Consider the following 14567-nt stretch of genomic DNA (forward strand, 5'->3'; position numbering starts at 1 on the left):
TTTTGTATCTTGATATGCTTTGGCCACCTTATGTGAAGAGCTGACTCATTGGAAAAGACCCTGATGCTGGGAGGGATTGGGGGCAGGAGGGGAAGGGGACAACAGAGGATGAGATGGCTGGATGGAGTCACCAACTCGATGAACACGAGTTTGGGTAACTCTGGGAGTTGGTGATGGACAGGGAGGCCTGGCGTGCTGCAATTCATGGGGTCGCAAAGAGTCGGACATGACTGAGCAACTGAACTGAACTGAACTTATACTTCTACATGGGCTTCCCTGGTGGCTCAGCAGTAAAGAATCTGCTTGCAGTGCAGGAGACTCTGGTTCGATCCCTGGATTGGGAAGATACCCCGGAAGAGGGCATGGCATCCCACTTCAGTTTTCTTTCCTGGAGAATCCCTTGGACAGAGAAGCCTGGTGGGCTACAGTCCATGAGTCCCAAAGAGTTGGACACAACTGAAGCGACTTGGCACACATGCACGCGTGCTTCTAAATGTTTACAATAAATGTGTGTTTTTTTAAAGTAAGAACAACTCATAAACATGATAAACCATCAAACATCAAGGAAGGATTTAAATTGGAAAGGACCCCACCCTCGAGGCACCCACTGTGTCCATCTGTGCGTGAATCCTTCGGGGATGTTTGCCGCTTATGCAAGCTTCTTGTTTGTAGAGCTGCCTGGACAGGATTAAGAGCTCCCAGGTGAAGCCAGCTTTCTTCACTTATCCAGATTGTTCTGACATCTTCACCCTGTCAATCAACATAATTGTGCAATTCTCTTTAATTACATGTGCAATGATATTTTTGCAATTTTCACACTTTGGTGGCCCTTTTCACTGTGCTCTTTGAAAGAATGTTTAAACTACCGCACTATTGCACTCATCTCACACACTAGCAAAGTAATGCTCAAAATTCTCCAAGCTAGGCTTCAACACCTGGCTACATGAACCATGAACTTCCAGGTGTTCAAGCTGGATTTAGAAAAGCCAGAAGACCCTGAGACCAAATTGCCAACATCTGCTGGATCATCGAAAAAGCAAGAGAGTTCCAGAAAAACATCTATTTCTGCTTTACTGACTATGCCAAAGCCTTTGACTGTGTGGATCACAACAAAAGTGAAAGTAAAAGTGAAGTCACTTTCAGTCGTGTCTGACTCTTTGCGACCCCGTGGACTGTAGCCTACCAAGCTCCTCTGTCCATGGGATTCTCCAGGCAAGAGTACTAGAGTGGGTTGCCATTTCCTTCTCCAGGGGATCTTCCCAACCCAGAGACTGAACCTGGGTTTCCGGCATTGGAGGCAGACACTTTAACCTCTGAGCCACCAGGGAAGCCCACAATAAACTGTAGAAAATTCTTAAATAAATGGGATTACCGGACCACCTGACCTGCCTCATGAGAAATCTGTATGCAGATCAAGAAGCAACAGTTAGAACTGGACATGGAACAATAGACTGGTTCCAAATCGGGAAAGGAGTACATCAAGGCTGTATATTGTCACCCTGCTTATTTAACTTAGATGAAGAGTACATCATGTGAAATGCTGGGCTGGATGAAGCACAAGCTGGAATCAAGATTGCCAGGAGAAATATTAATAACCTCAGATATGCAGATGACACCACCCTTATGGCAGAAAGTGAAGAGGCACTAAAAAGCCTCTTGATGAAAGTGAAAGAGGAGAGTGAAAAAGTTGGCTTAAAGCTCAACATTCAGAAAACGAAGATCGTGGCATCCGGTCCATCACCTCATGGCAAACAGATGGGGAAACAGTGGAAAGAGTGACTGACTTTATTTTGGGGGGCTCCAAAATCACTGCAGATGGTGACTGCAGCCATTAAATTAAAAAGACGCTTGCTCCTTGGAAGAAAAGCTAGGACCAAATTAGACAGCATATTAAAAAGCAGAGACATTACTTTGCCAACAAAGGTCCTTCTAGTCAAAGCTATGGTTTTTCCAGTAGTCATGTATGGATGTGAGAGTTGGACTATAAAGAAAGCTGAGCACTGAAGAATCGATGCTTTTAAACTGTAGTGTTGGAGAAGACTCTTGAGAGTCCCTTGGACTGCAAGGAGATCCAATGTTAATCCTAAAGGAAATCAATCCTGAATATTCATTGAAAGGACTGATGCTGAAGCTGAAGCTCCAATACTTTGCCCATCTGATGGGAAGAACTCACTCAATGGAAAAGACCCTGATGCTGGGAAAGATTAAAGGTAGGAAGAGAAGGGGATGACAAAGGATGAGTTGGTTGGATGGCATCACTGACTTGATGGACACGAAATGAGTAAGCTCCAGGAGTTGGTGATGGACAGGGAAGCCTGGCGTGCTGCAGTCCATGGGGTTGCAAAGAGTTGGACACGACTGAGCAACTAAACTGAACTGAACTTCGAAAGAGTTCACCAGTTCACAGGGACCAACATGTTCTCGTCTAAAGAGATAAGTTGTTGTTGCTGCTGTGTTGTTTTAGTCGCTAAGTCATGTCCAACTCTTTGGGACCCCATGGACTGTGGCCCACCAGGCGCCTCTGTCCATGGCATTTCCCAGGCAAGAATACTGCAGTGGGTTGCCATTTCCTCCTCCAGAGGATCTTCCTGATGAGGTCTGCCAATTTCTTTCTCAGGAGCTTGTAGTCTTGGTCCCTCTGGTGTCTGCCTGTAGTACTGCAAGTTCTCTGGAGCAGTGTCAAGCTGCTGAGCTTTCTTTGGGGCCCCCGGCATCTGAGCTCTCCTAGTTCTATCACTGCTTTGAGTCAGCAAAGACAGAAACCAGTCTCTTGGGCAGCCCCTTGAAAAGCTGAAACATTGGACGTATGTTCTGCTCTCTTCCTCTCAAAGGAGAAGCTGGGAGCTGCACTTTCTCCTGATAGCAAGCTGCGCCTGCTTGGGGAAAGGGTTGATGCGGTTTAAATGAAATGGATTTTTCTTCCTTGTTTCAACGCAGCTATTCTTAGCTTTCACCTTCCTGGGATGTTATGACTTCCTAACTGGCTTATGGAGTTCTCTGAAACACTTTTTTGGACTATTTATTGTTGTTAATCTCTGTATTTGTGTCTTCCTATTACACCATCTTGCTGTCACTTCCTGGGTTGGCACCCGTTTACATAAATAAAGTTTTATTGGAACATAGTCATGTTTCTTTATTTGCGCATCATCTAAAACAGCTTCCATGCTGCAGTGGCAGAGCTGAGTAGTCGTGACAGACACCCTATGGCCATGAAGCCTGATGTATTTACTGATAGGTCTTTTACAGGAGAAGTTAGCTGATCTCTGTGCTATATAACAGAGATTAATCATCTTTTAGGGCCTCCCTGGTGGCTCAGATGGTAGAGTCTGCCTGCAGCGTGGGAGACCTGGGTTTGATCTCTGGTAGGGAAGATCCCCTGGAGAAGGAAATGGCAACCCATTTCAGTATTCTTGTCTGGGAAATCTCACGGACAGAGGAGCCTGACAGGCTTATAGTCCATGGGGTCGCAAAGAGTCGGACACAACTGAGCGACTTCGCTTTCACTTTCTAATCATTTTTTAAACACTTTATAAAAATATATGACAAAAAACTACCATATAAGAAAGTCTAGCCAAAAATGTAGAAAAACAAGTACTATATAATTATGTCAGGAAGTTAATATTTTTTAATGTTATGTTATATTTCTGGACTTACAGTGTTTGGGGCATTTTTCAGCCCTTTAAAGTTTCTGATTTGTTGTGATTTATTTTCTCATTCTAAATATTCACTTTTATACCTAACTTGGTTTTTGCAACATCTAATTCTTACAGGAGTCTCACAAGTCTGTAATCTTCAGACCTCACAGAATCCAGATCCACCCTGTCTAAATGGCTGTTAAGACCTAAGAGTATACAGTTACATTTTAGAGAATAATACCTATATTGCATTAAGGAAAATTGTGTATTTCAACTGATCTTGCTTGCAAGGACTTGAGTGTCTTATTACTGCACTAATGACAGCAACTGAGAGATTTAAAGTTGGTGAAATGTGAAAGTAGCTGTTCAAGTGACAATGAATGACAATAAAACCATAGTGTGGCTGCTCAGACCCAAGCAAAAAGTCCTCAGAACTGTTACAAATGCTCTTCATTCCTTGAGAACTCTGTCCCCTCTGCTACTGACAAAATGACCAACCTTTGGGTTTGTAAAACACTTTTAATAACAGAGATATATTTTATGCTATAAGAGTGCACACAGTCATAAAAAACTTAACAGCAGTTACACACAAACAATACTCCATTTTATTTTGTTTTCCACTGTGGCTGCACCATATTATTTACCAGTTCTGCCCAAAAGGTCCCATTTCTCCACATTTATGTGAAAATGGGGGAACTCTGGATATCGTACATATCAAAGATTTGTAGTCAATTTGGTAGGCTTTCATAACAGAATTGTGGTTATATTAAAAAGGCAAAGGGCTTAAGTTTTAGGAATATATCTTTATGGTTCAGTTCAGTTCAGTTCAGTTGCTCAGTCATGTCCGACTCTTTGTGACCCCATGAACCGCAGCACGCCAGGCCTCCTGTCCAACACCAACTCCTGGAGCCCACCCAAAAGTCGGTGATGCCATTCAACCATCTCATCCTCTGTCATCCCCTGCTCCTCCTGCCCTCAAACTTTCCCAGCATCAGAGTCTTTTCAAATGAGTCAACTCTTTGCATCAGATGGCCAAAGTGTTGGAGTTTCAGCTTCAACATCAGACCCTCCAATGAACACCCGGGACTGATCTCCTTTAGGATGGACTGGTTGGATCTCCTTGCAGTCCAAGGGACTCTTAAGAGTCTTCTTCAACACCACAGTTCAAAAGCATCAATTCTTCAGCGCTCTGCTTTCTTTATAGTCCAGTTCTCACATCCACACATGACCACTGGAAAAACCATAGCCTTGACTAGACGGACCTTTGTTGGCAAAGTAATGTCTCTGCTTTTTAATATGCTATCTAGGTTGGTCATAACTTTCCTTCCAAGGAGTAAGCGTCTTTTAATTTCTTGGCTGCAATCACCATCTGCAGTGATTTTGGAGCTCCAAAAAATAAAGTCAGTCACTCTTTCCACTGTTTCCCCATCTGTTTGCCATGAGGTGATGGGACCGGATGCCACGATCTTAGTTTTCTGAATGTTGAATTTTAAGCCAACTTTTTCACTCTCCTCTTTCACTTTCATCAAGAGGCTTTTTAGTGCCTCTTCACTTTCTGCCGTAAGGGTGGTGTCATCTGCATATCTGAGGTTATTGATATTTCTCCCAGCAATCTTGATTCCAGCTGTGATTCCTTCAGCCCAGAGTTTCTCATGATGTACTCTTCATCTAAGTTAAATAAGCAGGGTGACAATATACAGCCTTGACATACTCCTTTTCGTATTTGGAACCAGTCTGTTTTTCCATATCCAGTTTTAACTGTTGCTTCCTGACCTGCATACAGGTTTTTCAAGAGGCAGGTCAGGTGGTCCGGTATGCCCATCTCTTTCAGAATTTTCCACAGTTTATTGTGATCCACACAGTCAAAGGCTTTGGCATAGTCAATAAAGCAGAAATAGATGTTTTTCTGGAACTCTCTTGCTTATTCAATGATCCAGCAGATGTTGGCAATTTGATCTCTGGTTCCTCTGCCTTTTCTAAAGCCAGCTTGAACATCTGGAAGTTCACAGTTCACATATTGCTGAAGCCTGGCTTGGAGAATTTTAAGTATTACTTTACTAGCGTGTGAGTTGAGTGCAATTGTGCGGTAGTTTGAGCACTCCTTGGCATTGCCTTTCTTTGGGATTGGAATGAAAACTGACATTTTCCAGTCCTGTGGCCACTGCTGAGTTTTCCAAATTTGCTGGCATATTGAGTGCAACACTTTCACAGCATTATCTTTCAGGATTTGAAATAGCTTAACTGGAATTCCATCACCTCCACTAGCTTTGTTTGTAGTGATGGTTTCTAAGGCCCACTTGACTTCACATTCCAGGATGTCTGGCTCTAGGTGAGTGATCACACCATCATGATTAACTGGGTCGTGAAGATCTTTTTTGTACAGTTCTTCTCTTCCCTGGTGGCTCAGAGTTTAAAGTGTCTGCCTCAAATGCGGGAAACCTGGGTTCGATCCCTGGGTCGAGCTTGGTAGCCTACAGTCCACGGGGTCTCAAAGAGTTGGACACGACTGAGTGACTTCACTTTCACTCTGTGTATTCTTGCCACCTCTTCTTAATATCTTTTGCTTCTGTTAGGTCCATACCATTTCTGTCCTTTATTGAGTCCATCTTTGCATGAAATGTTCCCTTGGTATCTCTAATTTTTTTGAAGAGATCTCTAGTCTTCCCCATTTTATTGTTTTCCTCTATTTCTTTGCAGTGATTGCTGAGAAAGACTTTCTTATCTCTCCTCGCTATTCTTTAGAACTCTGCATTCAAATGGGTATATCTTTCCTTTTCTCCTTTGCTTTTTGCTTCTCTTCTTTTCACAGTTATTTGTAGGGCCTCCTCAGACAGCCATTTTGCTTTTTTTCATTTCTTTTTCTGGGGATCGTTTTGATCCCTTATTGCTGCAATAACAGCCCCCAGTAAATTACTTCCCCTGTTTCTCCCTCCTTGTACATCTCTCTTCCCCTTCGGTGTTGATTCTGGGCAGGGCTACACAAGACCTGTTTTGCCAAATGGGACTTTAGCAAACATGACACAAGCAGTAGGCTTGGAAAGTAACTTCCCATTGAAGTTTGCCTTCTCTTGCCGTTGGAAACTCACGGAACGCTGCCACCATGACACAAGCCCGAGCTAGCCTAATTGGAGGAGCCACATGGACAATGGAGGCACCTAGGCCAGCTGTCAGACGCATAAAGCCATCACAGACTGTGTGGCCACAAGCAAGACACCAGCTAACTACTTTTATATGAGAGAACCAGGCAGCATCAACAGAAGAACAGTCCAGTTGGTCCCAGCCAAAACTGTCAAGCCAGAGCATCTTAATCTAATAGAGTAGTGCTGTTTCAAGCAACCAGATTGCAGCGATAAATCAGACAATCCTGAAACATATATAGATGAAATTACTGATGTTTAGGGATTTGTTTCCCAATAAGCTGGAGGGTACGGAAGCCCCAGTGGTTCATAGGTAAAGAACCCGCCTGTCAATGCAGGAGACATGGGCTTGAATCCTGGGTGGGGAAGATCCCCTGGAAGAGGAAATGATAACCCACTCCAGTATTCTTGTCTGGAGAATCCCATGGGCAGAAGAGCCTGGCAGGCTACCATCCATGGGGTGGTAAAGAGTCAGAAATGACTGAGTGACTGAACACGCATGCGCAAGCTGGGGGTCAGGGGTTGAGTGGAAGCAAAGATGAAACAAGATGTGTTCTATGATAGTCACTGTTGAAGCTGGTGAGGGGGTACATGACGGCTTCTTATTTATTCACTGTTCTCTCTACAATTGGTTATCTTTGAAATGGAAAGTTTCCATAATAAAAAATCACAGGAGGACTTTCCCCATGCTCCAGTGGTTGGGAATCCTCCTTCCAGTGAAAGGGATACAAGTTCAATTTTTGGTCTGGGAAGATCCCACATGCCGAGGGGCAACTAAGCCCATGTGCTGCAACTACTGAGCCTGCATGCCCTAGAACCTGGGCTCCACAACAAGAGAAGCCAATGCAATGAGAAGCCCAAGCACTATAACAAGAGAGTAGCCCCCACTCACTAGAGAAAGTTTGTGCAGCAATAACAAGGACCCAGTGCAGCCAAGAAAACCCAGAAACAAACAAATAAACCCCAAAAATATGGAAAACAAGGAAGGGGAGGGAAAGAGAAAGAGAGGGAGGAAGGGAGATTACTCTCTTGTCTATACACATATAATGCAATTGAGACCAGAGAAGGGCAGTGATTTCTGCAACATAACACAGCCAGCTCACAGCCAAATTCATCACTGAACAGACTCCTGACTCCTCAGCCAGGCTCTTTCCATTCTCCCCATAGAGTCAGAGGCAGGAAAGTTCCATAGGAGAAGCAGTACAGGTAGGCATATTTTCTCCTTTTACTTGAGAAAAAAAAGCCTTGTGGAAGGTCCAAAACATTAGTCACACTGAGATCTTTAATGACAAAGGATCCTCATTTATGGTATATGTTGTTTATCTAGTGTTTGAGGAAGAAATATGTCCTGCTGTTGTGTGTAACGTTACATATAAGGCAGGCTGGGAATACCTCCCTCCATGCCCCATTGTACCGTCTGGCACCAAAAATCTGTTCTGTTTTCAAAGATGTATTGTAACCATTGCAGGGGCAACCCACACTGTATCACACTCTCAGGACAGCAACACCAAGTTTTCAAATCCAAATACTAACATCGTCTCTTTCCCACACGTACAAAATGAGCAAAGCTTTCCTTAATCATCACATGGGAAAACGAAGCACTGCAATTATGTGTCTCTCGCCCCGGGACATGTTGGGCATTTAATCAGACGTTGCTATGTGGAGCCAGAGATGGAGCCCGGCAGTAAACAGACATGAAAGGAGGGTTACTTCATGAAGAAAAAAAAAAAAGCCCCTTCCAAGTTTTATTAACCAGTGTCTGTTCCCCTGAGAACTGCAGAGCCTCAGAACTCAGCGGGAGTTGATGGGAAGGAAGATCCTCAACGATGATAACCTGCCTGTGACCAAAGCTTCAAATAAAAACAAAACTAAACTGAATCCAAATCTGTTTCCTAACTGAGTGGGCAGGGCCCACCCTGGCTTTTCCTGAACGCTGTTTACCAAGAGATCCACAGGGCTCCACAGATGATTTGTCTGAAGGTGGTACAGTGGTAAAGAACCTGCCTGACAATGCAGCAGACAGAGGTTCCATCCCTGGGTCTGGAAGATGCCCTGGAGAAGGAAATAGCATCCCACTCCAGGATTCTTGCCTGGAGAATCCCATGGACAGAGCAACCTAGCGGGCTATAGTCCTTGGGGTTGAAAAGAGTTTGACATGACTGAGGACGCCAGGCAGTCTTTCAAACCTGGAGCCCTGTGAGGGCAGGGGGGTGGGGGGTGGGTGTGGAGTCAGGGTGGATGGACTCTGGCAGCCTCTGACTTGAGCAGGCCTCCTGCTTCCTATATGAGAAGTTCATCTTGCTGGGGTTCACAGACACCAGCCTCCCCGACAGGCCAGCGCTCAGCCTGGTCTCTGATAGACGCAAATTGTGGATCCCGGGAACCAGGGCAGGAAGCAGTATTCTGGCTAGAGGGTTTGGAATGGTTCTGGGCTAAGGTGACCCACTGGTCAGGTGAACAAGGGGTAGGGCTTTCCAGGATCAGGCTTAAGTCCAGGAGGAATCCAAGGCCTAGGCTGGAGAGAGCTCAGAATGAGTGTACTAGGAGGTGGTAGAGCTGCGATGCCCACCCGAGAAGTCCCAGGGCAGTACAGGAGGCAGCGAGGCCCAGGGTGGGCTGATGCCTGGGAGGCCAGGTCATCTCCATGGTCCCATAGCTGGTCCCTGCCGCAGGCCAGAGACCTGGATCTGCAACGGGACTTCGGGATGCTGGGCTAGGGTGCGGCTGGACAGCGCTCAGCCGGGCTACAGGCGGGAGCACCGCCCGGGATAGAGGCGAGAGGGCCGCTTCGGGGCTTCCCCACAGAGCAGACCCAGGGCCCCGCACACCTGGGCAGAAGGGCCGGGGTCTGGGGGAGTCAGACAGACGCTCACAAGGGCGTGCATCCAGGGCTGGGCTCCAGCCTGCGCAGTCCGGGGGCTGACACTAGGGGGCAGCGTGGGGTAGCGGGAACCAAGTCCTGGAGGGGAGACCCTCCGACCCGCCAGATGAAGTGCAGGCGCGCTGGGCGCAGCGGCCTGGGCATCACGGAGGGAAGCAGCCTCCCGCGGGCCAGGGGGCGAGGAGGGGCCAGCGGGCCCGCATCCTCGGCTACGCAAGCGGCCGCCTGAGGCTCCCGCCCCGGCAGAGGTCCCGGGTCCCCCGTCTGCTCCCAAACACAGGCGCAGCGGCTCCGCGTTGACCCACATTCCCTCCAGCCGCGGAGCCGGGGGCGGGGAATCCACGCGGCCGCAGAGCAGGTGCGAGCACAGGGCGGGGCCCGAGCCTGGGGCCACCCAGCCCGCCCGCCTCTGCTTGGGGGCAGGGCGCGGGGGGTGGGGACAGGAGATGGGGGAGGATAAAAGATAAAGGCGAAGGAGGGTCGGGGAGAGGAGAGGGAAGAGGGTTGGGGGGGACAAGAAAGGGGAGAAGAAGCAAGGGGACAGGAGCGGGGAGTGGGGAGGAGAAGAAAGGAACCTGAAGGGAAATGAGAGGGAGGGAGGGTTGGGAAGGGCAGGAGGGGGAAGGGAAGAGCAGGAGGAAGATGGAGGTCGCAGGCCGCACCCCTGCCTCTTCCCCGGGGCCCTAGGCTAGCCCTGCAGGGAACTATGAAATGAATGAACTGTGTACCTGCCTTCCAGGTCTAAGGGGTGCAGGGTACAGGCTGTACCACCCTCCTCGTGCCTTGACCCCCGTCCCCCGCCTGGGGTCAGCCAGCTCCTGTCTCAAACAGTGCCTACACGCTCCTCCCACTAAGCTGGGACCCTAGACCTTCAGGAAGGCTGTGCGTTTTCTGATGAGATCACTGTCCACTCACTGACTGTGTCCACTGGGGGGCTTAAGCCCTGGGACGTGGTGGATCGAAGAGCGGGGCAGAAAGGAGAGTGGTGATGATGAATATCATGGCCTGGCTCTGTGCAGTGCCCCTTCTCCAGGGTCCACCCCCCAGCTCCGCCCTACCCACTCCCATCCCATTCCTGAGTGCCTCTCAGGGACCTGGAGAGGCCTCAGGTCCCAGGGCTCTGCCTGCGTTGTCCTGTTACATCCATTTGAGTATTTGCCATCTGTATACTTGCCTACCTACAGGAGTTAGTACTTTTTAGAGGAAGTTGAAGGGATTTATCCATTGACCATAGACCAATAGACACCATATTTGTTAGGGGAAGCACACTGACTGAAACCGCCCACCCTGGTCAGGCCCTTTAGTAACCATTTGCATGAGCTGTTTTATGACAGGAGATCCTGATAAGGAATATGGAACTAATAAGCCACCACCAACCAGAAGAGTTCGGGAAAGGTCGAAAGGAGACACTGGGTGTCTGTCCACTTCCCAGAATCCCTCTCGCTAGCATCCATCTTGGCTGAGCGATGCGTGCACCACCAGGAAAGACTCTGAATTAGAATGATTGGCCAAAGACCACCCGGAAACTAATCCCACCACCATAAAACCCGAGACTGTGAGCCACATGGCAGAGCAGTTCTCCTGGGTTCCCTTACCCTACTGCTCTCCACCCGGGTGCCCTTTCCCAATAAAATCTCTTGCTTTGTCAGCACATGTGTCTCCTTGGACAATTCATTTCTGAGTGTTTGACAAAAGCCCAGTTTCAGGCCCTGGAAGGGGTCCCCCTTCATGCAACAAATGGCGACTCTGGCAGGACTCTTCACTGCAACTGACATCCTAACCACTTGAGGTACTCAGGGGCCAGCTTGCCTGCCAATGAACCAGACCCAGCGGCCGAAACTGGGACCTTTTTGTCCCTGGTCTCCTCGTGACACGGACAATTCGCCAGAGTGCCCCAACAGGTAAGGAGCAAGAGACTTTACTGACCTCTCTCCCCTTCGTTCTCTCCTTCCTCTCCTTAACCCTTCCTATCCTTCTCCTTTTTTCTAGTTCTCCGGTCGTGGACACAGGAATCTGGTCGAAGGGCCTCAGCCTGAGCTGAGGATTGAAGATTGATCACCTCATCTTGGTAGAGAACTCGAATTCTGGTTCTGTTCTGGTCTGGTTTCTGGTAGGGCCAAGTTCCAGTCCTCCCTTCTCTGGAGGCCGAGGGTGAAAGTGAAAGTGAAATCATGTCTGACTCTTTGCGACCCCATGGACTGTAGCCTACCAGGCTCCTCTGTACATGGGGTTTTCCAGGCAATAGTACTGGAGTAGATTGCCATTTCCTTCTCCAGGGAATCTTCCCGACCCAGGGATCAAACCCAAGTCTCCTGCATTGTAGACAAATGCTTTACCATCTGAGCCACCAGGGAAAGAAAGTGAAAGTGAAAGTGAAGTCACTCAGTCGTGTCTGACTCTTTGTGACCCCATAGACTGTAGCCTACCAGGCTTCTCTGTCCATGGGATTTTCCAGGCAAGGATACTGGAGTGGGCTGCCATTTCCTTCTCCAGGGGAAACTTCTTGACCTAGGGATTGAACCCGGGTCTCCCGCATTGCAGGCAGATGCTTTACCCTCTGAGCCACCAGGGAAGTCCAGGGTAAAGTCCCATAATTCCTGGGTATCTGCAGGTGGCAGGAGACATCTGTAAGGCCACCCTTTTTACCCCTCTCTCCCACCTCCTCCCCCTTCTTCTTTCAACCTGGCTTCCTTTCCTCCCTTTGAAATCTTTGAAGACCTGAGATATTTTCCTTAAAGTGTTAGTACTTGGATCTGAAGTTCTGTGTCTCTATAGGAGGTTTTCTGAGAGACTGTATTCTTATATTTAAGAAAGTGTCTGACGAGGACTGCCAGGTTTATATGTGTGTACTTCAACTCTGTGTTCTGTGTTGTGATTTTTGATGGCCATTTTGCTTTGTCTGGCCACCATTTGGTTTAGACCTGCCACCATTTTGTTAGAACTTGATTTTCTTTCCCTGTGCCCTGAGACCAGGGCTCTCAGGAACACTTATCTAGACCATCTCTAACCCTGACACTGAGTAAAAATGGAAAGAAAAGTTTTATTTCTTCCGACTGTTTTTTTATAAACTAGTAAAATTTATATTGTAATATCTAATTCATGACTAAACTTAGAAAATGTTCTTTAGGAATATCTGTCTAAAATAGTCTCTCCAGATTGGCGTAACTTGAATTTCTATGGGTTATGCTAAGTGTGCTAAGTGTTAGAAGTCTATTAAATAGTTAGGCCATTATCCAAATAAAATAAGGTTTTGACACATTTGCTACTAAACACTAATTTCCTTTTACAGAGAAACAAAGAAATTTGGGACTATAAGTGAATAATGTTTGGAGCCATCCTAAAATGTTCTAAAAATGCAAGGGTTTTAGAAATTATCACTGGGATTTATGCTCACCAATCTATAAAATGTTGATATAAAAGTTAGTTCTTGGTTGCTAAAGAAAAGTAGGAAGTGTGTCTTCAGTTAAAAAAAAAAGTTATGAAAAATACTAAAAAGAGTTTTGCATGATCAGGATTTTCTAAAATTGGATTACAATTAGTTAGATAAATGGATTTTGTTAGAAATAACACAGCCATAAGAAAACTGGTTAGAGCCAATTAGGTCCAAGATGGCGGAGCTGATTTCACTAGACCTTGAGCCTTGGTTCAGTTCAGTTCAGTCGCTCAGTCATGTCCGACTCTTTGAGACCCCATGAATCACAGCACGCCAGGCCTCCCTGTCCATCACCAACTCCCAGAGTTCACTCAGATTCACATCCATCGAGTCAGTGATGCCATCCAGCCATCTCATCCTCTGTTGTGCCCTCCTCCTCCTGCCCCCAATCCATCCCAGCATCAGAGTCTTTTCCAATGAGTCAACTCTTTGCATGAGGTGGCCAAAGTACTGGAGCTTCAGCTTTAGCATCATTCCTTCCAAAGAAATCCCAGGGCTGATCTCCTTCAGAATGGACTGGCTGGATCTCCTTGCAGTCCAAGGGACTCTCAAGAGTCTTCTCCAACACCACAGTTCAAAAGCATCAATTCATCGGCGCTCAGCCTTCTTCACAGTCCAACTCTCACATCCATACATGACTACTGGAAAAACCATAGCCTTGACTAGACGACCTTTGTTGGCAAAGTAATGTCTCTGCTTTTGAATATGCTATCTAGATTGGTCATAGCTTTTCTTCCAAGGAGTAAGCGTCTTTTAATTTCATGGCTGCAGTCACCATCTACAGTGATTTTGGAGCCCCAAAAAATAAAGTCTGACACTGTTTCCACTGTTTCCCCATCTATTTCCCATGAAGTGATGGGACTGGATGCCATGATCTTCATTTTCTGAATGTTGAGCTTTAAGCCAACATTTTCACTCTCCTCTTTCACTTTCATCAAGAGGCTTTTTAGTTCCTCTTCACTTTCTGCCATAACGGTGGTGTTATCTGCATATCTGAGGTCATTGATATTTCTCCCGGCAATCTTGATTCCAGTTTGTGTTTCTTCCAGTCCAGCATTCCTCATGCTGTACTCTGCATATAAGTTAAATAAGCAGGATGACAATATACAGCCTTGACGTACTCCTTTTCCTTTTTGGAAACAGTCTGTTTTTCCATATCCAGTTCTAACTGTTGCTTCCTGACCTACATACAGATTTCTCAAGAAGCAGGTTAGGTGGTCTGGTATTCCCTTCTCTTTCAGAATTTTCCACAGTTTATTGTGATCCACACAGTCAAAGGCTTTGGCATAGTCAATAAAGCAGAAATAGATGTTTTTCTGGAACTCTCTTGCTTTTTCCATGATCCAGCAGATGTTGGCAATTTGATCTCTGGTTCCTCTGCCTTTTCTAAAACCAGCTTGAACATCAGGAAGTTCACAGTTCATGTATTGCTGAAGCCTGGCTTGGAGAATTTTGAGCATTATTTTACTAGCGTGTGAGAT

This window comes from Ovis canadensis, chromosome 18 (assembly GCF_042477335.2).
Source record: "Ovis canadensis isolate MfBH-ARS-UI-01 breed Bighorn chromosome 18, ARS-UI_OviCan_v2, whole genome shotgun sequence".
Taxonomy (NCBI): Eukaryota; Metazoa; Chordata; class Mammalia; order Artiodactyla; family Bovidae; genus Ovis; species Ovis canadensis.